The sequence below is a fragment of the Dendropsophus ebraccatus genome, chromosome 7 (genome assembly GCF_027789765.1).
Source record: "Dendropsophus ebraccatus isolate aDenEbr1 chromosome 7, aDenEbr1.pat, whole genome shotgun sequence".
NCBI classification, from domain to species: domain Eukaryota; kingdom Metazoa; phylum Chordata; class Amphibia; order Anura; family Hylidae; genus Dendropsophus; species Dendropsophus ebraccatus.
This window is the reverse complement of record NC_091460.1, coordinates 21,062,143-21,072,092: the sequence shown is the minus strand read 5'-3', so window position 1 is coordinate 21,072,092 and position 9,950 is coordinate 21,062,143. Positions and strand designations below refer to the sequence as shown.

Genomic DNA, 9,950 nt, shown 5'->3' with positions numbered 1-9,950 from the left:
CTAAGGTCTTGTCAGGCAATGTCTCACAACATCCACAGTCACATGTCCACTATTGGCCAATAGAAGGTGTAATATATGGAAGGTCCTTAACCATTTTGTCTGACTGACATGAGTAAGATTGTCATGGTAACCAAGCAATGATCTTTACCATTATAAGTAGCAGAGTTCAGTCAGTAAAATAGCAGAGCTGAGGCAGCCATGTAGCAGAGACGGTACAGAAGCCGCTCTTAAAGGGACGGCACCCAAGCCGCTCTTAAAGGGACGGCACCCAAGCCGCTCTTACAGAGACGGTACCCAGGCCGCTCTTAAAGGGACGGTACCCAAGCTGCTCTTAAAGGGACCTTACCCAAGCCGCTCTTAAAAGGGCGGTAGCCTAGCAGCTCTTAACGATAACCAAGCCGCTCTTAAAGGGACAGTACCCAAGCCGTTCTTAAAGAGACGGTACCCAAGTCTCTGTGTAAGGGGAATTACATAAGTCGCTCTTACAGGGACAGTACCAAAGACGCTTTTAAAGGGACAGTAACCAAGCCGCTCTTAAAGGGACGGTAACCAAGCCGCTCTTAAATTGACAGTACCCAAGCCACTCTTAAAGGGACGGTAACCAAGCAGCTCTTAAAGGGACGGTACCCAAGCCGCTCTTAAAGGGGCATTACATAAGTCGCTCTTAAAGGGACAGTACCCAAGCCGCTCTTAAAGGGGCATTACATAAGTCGCTCTTAAAGGGACAGTACCCAAGTCGCTCTTTAAGGGACGGTACCCAAGTCGCTTTTACAGGGACGGTACCCAAGTCGCTCTTAAAGGGACCTAAAAGGGTCCCTTTAAGAGCAACCTGGGTCCCTTTAAGAGCTACCCTGATCCCTTTAAGAGCAACCCGAGTCCCTTTAAGAGCAACTTTGGTCCCTTTAAGAGCGACCTGGGTCCCTTTAACCCCTTAGGGACCAAGCCTAGTTGGACCTTAATGACCAGGCTCATTTTTCAAAATCTGACCTGTCTCACTTTATGCGCTTATAGCTCAGTGATGCTTTAACGTATGCTAGACATTCTGAGATTGTTTTTTCGTAACATATGGTGTTTTATGTTAATGGCAAAATTTGGTCACTGTCTTGTGTGTTTTTTGTGAAAAACATCAAAATATCATGAAAAATTTAAAAAATTAGCACTTTATGAATTTGAAATTCTTTGCTTCTAAAAAAAGAAAGTCACATTATCAATATGTCCTTTTTATTCTGGCTTCATTTCATAAACATATTTCACTTTTTTAGGGTGTTACGGGGCTTAGAAATGTATCAGCAAATTATCAAATTTTCATGAAATTTCCTAAACTGATTTTTTTTTTAGGGACTAGTTCTTTTTTTAAGTTGATTTATGAGGCTTGTATACTGGACACCCCGATATGTGACCCAATTTTGGAAACTAGACACCTTAAAGAATTAATTTAGGGGTGTAATGAACATTTTATCCCTACAAGGGCTGGAGGAAAGTATTCACAATTAGGCCGGAAAAAAATGGAAAATAGAAATTTTCCAATAATATATTTGTTCACATTAAAGTATCTCATTTTCTTAATAAACATGTGAGAAAATGCACCCCAAATTTTGTAACGCAGGTTCTCCTGAGTACAATGGTACCCCATATGTGGACGTAAACCACTGTATGGGCACACAGCGGGGCTCAGAAGGGAAGGAGCGCCTATTAGCATTTCAAGTTCAGATTTTTCTGAAGAAGTTTCTGAGCGCCAGGTGCGTTTGTACTGCCCCTGTAGTGTTAGCAGAATAGAACTCCCTTAAAAGTCACCCCATTTTGGAAAGTACACCCCTCAAAGAATACATCTTGGGGTGTGGTGACCATTTTGAACCCATAGGTATTAGAGGAAAGTATTCAAAAGAAGACAGTAAAAATGAAAAAAAAAAAATAGAATTTTTCCAATAATAGGTTTGTTTAGTTTAAAATTTCTCAATTTCACAAGGAGCAGGGGAGCATGCTCACCTCAATATATGTAAGGCAGGTTCTTCTGTGTAGAAGGGTACCCCATATGTGGGCATAAACCACTGTATGGGCACACAGCCGGGCTCAGAAGGAAGGGAGCGCCAATTAGCATTTTCAGTGCATGATTTTGCTGAAGAAGTTTCTGAGCGCCAGGTGCGTTTGCAGTGCCCCTGTAGTGTCAGCAGAATAACCCCCCCCCCCCAAAAAGTCACCCCATTTTGGAAAGTACACCCCTAAAATAATTCATCTTGGGGTGTGGTGACCATTTTGACCGCACAGGTATTGGAGGAAAGTATTCAAAACTAGACAGTAAAAAAGAAAAAAATTGAATTTTTCCAATAACATGTTTGTTTAGTTTGAAATCTTTCAATTTCACTAGAAACAGGGGATAAAAATCACCCCAGAATTTGTAACGGAGCTTCTCCTGAATGCAATGGTACCCTATATGTGGGCATAAACCACTGTATGGGCACACAGCAGGGCTCAGACAAGAAGGAGTGTCATTTTAGATACAGGCAATATGTGGGTGTTTACTGGTTATCTGGGGTGGTAATGGACAATCTTGGGGTGTTTACTGGCTATCTGAGGTTGCGATCTGGTGTGGTTATGGGCAATCTGGGGTGGTTACGAGCAGTCTGTGCCAATATGAGTTGGTTATGGGCAATCTGGGGTGGTTACAGTCAATCTGTGGGTGTTTACTGGCTATCTGGGGGTGTTCACTGGCTATATGGGGTGGTGACGGGCAATCTGGGGGTGTTTACTGGCTATATGGGGTGGTTACGGGCAATCTGGGGGTGTTTACTGGCTATCAGGGGGTGTTTACTGGCTATCTGGGGTGGTGACGGGCAATCTGTTGGTGTTAACTGGCTATCTGGGGTGGCGACGGGCAAAATGGGGTGGCGACGGGCAAACTGGGGAGGCGACGGGCAATCTGGGGAAGCGAAGGGCAATCTGGGGAGGCGAAGGGCAATCTGGGGAGGGGACGGGCAATCTGGGGAGGTGACGGGCAATCTGGGGAGGTTGCGAGCAATCTGGGGTGGTTGCGAGCAATCTGGGGTGGTTACAGGCAATTTGGGGTAGTTACGGGCAGTCTGTGGCAATCTGGGGTGGATTCGGGCAATCTGTGGTGGTTACGGGCTGTCTGCTATGGTTACGGGCTGTCTGCGATGGTTACAGGATCTGTAGTTTCTATTGATACCAAGTTTTATATGTATATGACTTTTTGATCTCTTTTATGATGTATTTTCTAAAGTGAATTGATAAAATACAGCTATTCTTGTACTGTTTTTTTTTTTTTTTTTTTTTACAGCGTGTGTTGTGCAGTATAATTATTGATATAGTTTTATAGATTGGGTTGTTATGGAAAATATGTATAGGATTTGTGTTTTTGATCACTTTTATGTAATGTTTTATAGTGTATGGGGAATGTAATGCATTTTTATTATTGGGGGGGGGGGTGTTTGGTGCACATTTTTCTCACATTTTTTACTTTTACACTAGTGTACATTACTGTACACTACTGTAAAATACTTTGATCACTGATACAATACACTGCAGTACCTAATGTACTGCAGTGTATTGTATCATGCATCATGCTGACAGGCAATAGCCACGGCCACCCCTGTCAGCATGAGGCATCTCCATGGTGACCCCGGGGACCTTCATTAGGACCCCGGATCACCATGGAGACCACCAGGACACCGGACGGCGGGACATCGCGTAAGTGACCCACGGTGCCGACCGGAACCCGTTAGATGCCGCTGTGATGGTTTGACAGCAGCATTTAACAGGTTAAACTGCTCGGAGTGGAGAATCCTCCGCTCAGGGCAGTTACAGGAGGGGGTCAGCTGTCGGTAATTTATTCCAATGCCGTTAAAAGGCATACGCATCGGAATAAAGCCCATTAGTGACCGCAGTTAAAAGGCAGCATAGCGGTCACTAAGGGGTTAAGTTCGACGTGGGTCCCTTTAAGAGTTGAATGAGTACCTTTAAGAGCGACCTGGGTCCCTTTAAGAGTGACATGGGTCCCTTTAAGAGCGACCTGGGTCCCTTTATGAGCGAAAGGGGTTCCTTTAAGAGCGACATGGATCCCTCTAAGAGCGACCTGGGTCCCTTTAAGGAGACTGCATCGTACTCAAGTGGAAAGTCTCCTGAGAAACTGGACTGTGCGAAACACATGTTCGGACAAAGTCATGGGCCAGATAAATGAAAGTGAATTGTGGACAATGATTATATGAGATACTCTGGCGGCTGGCCTGCCGAGGCATATTTGAGAAAAAGCTACACATTTATTTATCGTCTTTATTACAGAATATTTGGCTCAGAATAATAGGCTTAGTAACTGAAGTCCTTCATGGATAGGAAATTTGAGCTATTCTAAGATTGGTAGATTCTGCATAGACCAGTTGTTCCTGGGTCTTCACTATGGCCAAGCCAAATGGAGAAGAAAGGAAAAGTGAGCGACTACGATCAGAGAAGATGCCCCCTGTGAGTGACTGGATGTAACTGTACTGTAATCACTTATAGGGTGTGCAGAGCCTGTGTACTTTTGGTATCTACCTCTATATGGGTCAGTGTATGGGGGGATAATTCTCTTTGTATAGTGCATGTGGTGGTAATGGTGATGGCCACTGTGTGGCAATAAAATGTGTTTGTTAAATACTGGTATTATTTGTCATTGTGTACTGGATTTGGTCAGTAACAGTGTGGCTCTATGGTATGATTCCACCTATGGCATTTGCCACATTTGTCCTGCAAAAAATATGCAGTGTATGGCATTACCATATTTTTGTGCGAACAGCTGTGGGACAAGTGTTTTGGTGTAGCTTTGGCAGCCAGGCTATGGGTGTGCTTACGAGGCATGGCTTGGGGCGGGGGGGGGGGGGGGGGGGGGGGGCTCACAGCAAGAGTTAGGTGTGGTATAGGAGCCCCACAGTGAATAGGCCTATTTCTCTCCAAAAGCTTATCATCAAGCACCACCTGTATCTCGAACAGTCTGTTTTAGCCTCGGGCTCTTACATGTAATCTACTAGACTGTAGGAAAGTGATGGCTGTTTTTAAAGTGACTGGGCCCCTGTGCAGCTGCAAACATTACTGGTATATGTGTTGTTAATGTGTATGATTGTGATGGTAATAAAAGGGGCGCTCTGGAAGTCACTGGTAAAGGGGCACTATGGAAGTCACTGATAAAGGGGCACTCTGGAAGTCACTGGTAAAGGGGCACTCTGGAAGTCACTGGTAAAAGGGCACTCTGGAAGTCACTGGTAAAGGGGCACTCTGGAAGTCACTGGTAAAGGGGCACTCTGGAAGTCACTGGTAAAAGGGCACTCTGGAAGTCACTGGTAAAGGGGCACTCTGGAAGTCACTGGTAAAGGGGCACTCTGGAAGTCACTGGTAAAGGGGCACTCTGGAAGTCACTTGTAAAGGGGCACTCTGGAAGTCACTGGTAAAGGGGCACTCTGGAAGTCACTGGTAAAGGGACACTCTGGAAGTCACTGGTAAAGGGGCACTATGGAAGTCACTGGTAAAGGGGCGCTCTGGAAGTCACTGGTAAAGGGGCACTATGGAAGTCACTGGTAAAAGGGCTCTCTGGAAGTCACTGGTAAAGGGACGCTCTGGAAGTCACTGGTAAAGGGGCACTATGGAAGTCACTGGTAAAGGGGCGCTCTGGAAGTCACTGCTAAAGGGGCGCTCTTTTCGAGCACTATGTATTTCCCTGGAAATGCAAATGTAGTTTAATATCTATGACTGTATGATGAATAGTTAATAAAAGTTTGACAATCTAGAGTTATTGTTTTTTCTTATCGTCTGTTTGGTCTCTGGTGGATGTAACTATTTTGCTGCAGTGTCTTTCTCTTGTAACTCCACAATCCAGCCCTGTGCTTATTTTGAGTTGATATGTTGACTATATAAACCTCTCCCTGTCATACCCTGTGCTTCATTGCTGCACTATCCTCTAGAATGCTGTACATCATGTAGTGATAGAAACATTTCTCTCATTGTATATTATTATTATTTTCTGGAAATGTTCCTGATGTTGGTTCTCTGTGTGACCTTCTGCATCTCTGAGATCCAGGACTCCGCAGCTCAATGTCATCTTGTAATGAAGAATTACACCTTTGACTACAAATATTCTCAGGAAGGAGACATCACTATAGGAGGGATCTTCACTGTCCATTCCTGTGTGTCACATTGGAAGACCACATGGGAGATTTTTCACAGGCGAATGTGTGCATGGTGAGTACAAATAATGACGCCGCAGAGCTAGCACTGAAACAATGAAAACTTTACAAATAACTAATAAAACTTTCCAGTTGGACTGTAACATAAAGACAAGAGCTGTTATGGTACATTTTACCCGGATTTTTTTATGTTACTATGTTGTATTAACAGTGAAAAAGTCATTGTAATCAGCATCAGCTAATTAAACGCTAGGTGTGAATATAGCCTCAAGGCAGATTTTAACAGTGAATTGACAGCAAATAATCAGTGCACGAGGCAGGGAGTAGAAAATATGTTTATGGTCATGTTCACACACAAATAAAAGCAAAATACGACAGTTAAATAGGTATAAACCCTGGCTGTATTTTAAATCCAAGCTATTGAAAATATCAGTTCATACACACATTGTAGAGAAAGAAAAAAAAAAGTGTTTTTTTTTTTTTTTACAATGTAGACACAGGCTGACATTTTTTCATAGACTTTAATGTAGCACATTCAAAATACAGCTGTGCTTTATACCTATTTTACGGTGACATTTTGCTTTTATTTTATTGTGTGTGTATGGCTATTTTCACACAACGTCAAAAATATTGAAAAGGCAGACAATTTTTTTTATTAAAAAAAAATGTCTGTTTCTGCTGCGATTTAACTGACTACAATGGCAATGCATTGAAGTCAATGAGTGGACGGACGTCCAATGCACACAGTGTATTGAATAAAGGACGTTTTTGCTGCGGACGTCGAAATAATGAACATGATCATTATTTTCGGACATCTTTTACAAACAGTGGACGTTATTTATTAGTAGTTCACACACAGTTTTCCTTTTGTCACTGTTCTTTCTCCGTCTTTACTATTAAATTCAATGGACTTTTCAATTAAGCTGCATCCAAAGGCCAATTAGTAACCCAAACTAGAATAATGTACAAACACCAGTCATTGCACTAAGGGGAGGCCAGGCTGCTAAATGACGTCCGTTATTTTAGACTCAAAGTAACGAACGTCATTTTAAACAGAGCTGAAAAAACGTTGTGTGAACATAGTCTATACATATATATTTTTTAACATCTTTAATATAGTCATTTGTACAAAAAGTATATGCATATGAGAAAGGCAGGTAATGTGTGACCTTGTAGGCAGGAAGGCAGGCCATGACAGTACAGAGTATCGCAGCTAATTTGGCTAAAAAAAACACAGCCTAAAATCTGCTGCAGTACTGAACGTGTGAAACTAGCCAAAAATAAATAAATTAATTAAAAAAAAAAAAAAAAAGGCCTAGAGGTTCTAAATATTGCCTTTCTATAGTGTTCACCCCAAAGAATATACACATCTATTGGCTTTTCTGTATGCAATTGAATCCGTTAACAATCGATCAGATATCCTGCCCAACATCACTCTGGGATATCACATATATGACTCCTGTGGACATGTGAATAAAGTAATAAAAGATGTTCTGCAGATAATGTCTGGACACACAGTAACAGCTCCAAACTATTCCTGTATGGAGAAGGATGCGGTGGTCGGGTTTATTGGAGATTTACGTTCTGTCACTACTATCCCGATGGCCAGGCTGTTAAGCTTATACGGACATGCACAGGTGAGTGACTACAATATCTGCCAGAAATAAGCTTAGTATGTGAATCATGTTGAGATTTTTTTGTTCGGTATTTTATTATTTATTTTTTTGTTTGTTTTGTATATCACTTTTAACAGAAAAAAAATTCTTTCCAGTCAACTGGTGTCAGAAAGTGCCAGATATTTGTCGTCTATCTTCATTATGGTTCTTCAGCCATTTAGTGGCTGCATCTGTGCCCCAGTGTTCCACTTCAGCCATTGATTGCCTGAGTGGAGTCTCCACTCAGCCACTCAGTGGCTGAAGTGGGACACTGGGACACCGATGCAGCCGCTGATTGGCTGAGCGGCAATAGTAAGGATAGAAGATAGAAGTCCAGAGAGATAAGTATAATCCCCCCCCCCCTTGCCCTCCACACACAACAAATTATACTTACCATTCTGGTCTACTAATTTCACAAGATCCCTTTCCATCTCCCTGCTGCAAAAATACACTCAATATATGGTCCCCAGATAGGGGATGTATCAGATATCAAACTGATAAGAACAGATACTACACTTAATCATAGCCAAAAGGCCAAGAAGCGATATAATACAATTTTTTTTTTAAAGAGGACAGACTGGAAGGAAAACATACTTGCCTTCCCAATCATGACACTGCTGTTTTATCACATGTATGCCATAATCTGTAGTTTGTATTTTTATTTTTCATTTATGATATAGAATGTGACAATCAGTATTTTCCTCTTTGTTCCAATCTGGAACAATATTATATTATAATACTCCTCACAATAACCAAAATATGTTTGTTTTTTCTTTTATATTTTTTAATATAAAAAATGGATAAAACTTTTATTGGGAAAGGGGCTTTGTACTGACCTTAACCCCTTCAAGACAGAGCCCTTTGATGCACAAAAGTCCAGGTCAAATTAATGCAATGTTCCTCCCCGCCTTCTAAGAGCCATAGCGCTTTTATTTTTCCACTTGGAGTGTCATTTTTTGTGCCATGTTCTTTAGTTTTTATTAATGTCTGTGATATGATATGTGACGCTATAAAGGATTAAGTGTCTGGATTTATGTTGCACCACAACTAGTCCTGCTAGCGCAAGACATAGAAAGGATTCAGTTTGGCTTAGCGCATGCATATAATTGAATTATTATGTACGACGACTATTTGTGTTGGACACATCCGTAGTATATCATATTGAGACTGATAATCGGCATGGGTAGGTTGGTCGGCACTATATCATGTGACCGGCAACCTCCCATGTGATCGGCTGTGCATCATGTGAGCTGTAACTCGATCATGTGACACGGCTCACAATCACAATTCCGCTTAGTAATTTCCGTGGCGTCCGTGGAGTAGAGACATGGAGAAGGTGAGACCGCACATATACTCATTACATATACTTTTATTCCCCTCCCATTCCGGTGTATGATGACTACCTGGGACTGATTGCACAACTCATTTGTGGACTATAAACAGTGTACCGAAATCTAGGGTCATCAAACCCTGATGAAGTGTATATATATATATATATATATATATATATATATATATATATGTTTGTATATCTTTAAGCAAACCTTTTTTTCTATCTTAGCTCAGTTATGGGGCCAAAGATCCTATTCTGAGAGACAGAACTCTTTTTCCCAACTTTCATCTGACAGTCCCTCATGACACAATATATTATAAGGCACTGGTGAAATTACTGGAAAGATTCCAGTGGAGCTGGGTCGGGATCATCACATCAGAAGATGACAGTGGACAACGAGAACTACAAGAACTAAGAAAACTATTCATATCTAATCACATTTGTCTGGCATTCCATATTGTGGTCCCTTCATTCCATATGATAAGTTTTCCCTTGGACAATACTATTTCTTCTACTGACATTATTATTATCTGTGGCTCTTACAGTGTGGCTTACACAAGTTTTTTAGTAAACGCAGCTCATGTTCTGAATAACAAAACTCTTATACTTCTAAAATCATGGTCCTTTCCATATGAGCTTATCAAAGTTTATAAAAAAGCACTTGTCGCAAACTGCAGCTTAGTGTTTACTGCCCCCTCCTACAATATTCTAGAAATGCAGGAATATTTTTTCGACATACAGTTATCCAGTCGACCTTTGGATACAGTACTGGAAGATTTATGGATGTTGATATTC

At 41.7% G+C, this 9,950-nt stretch overlaps 1 pseudogene; it reads right to left on the bottom strand.

Annotated features, from left to right (window-relative positions):
* Positions 1-8,236: 8,236 nt before the first annotated feature.
* LOC138797978 (U2 spliceosomal RNA) lies at positions 8,237-8,368 on the bottom strand (annotated as a pseudogene).
* Between the last annotated feature and the right edge of the window lie 1,582 nt (positions 8,369-9,950).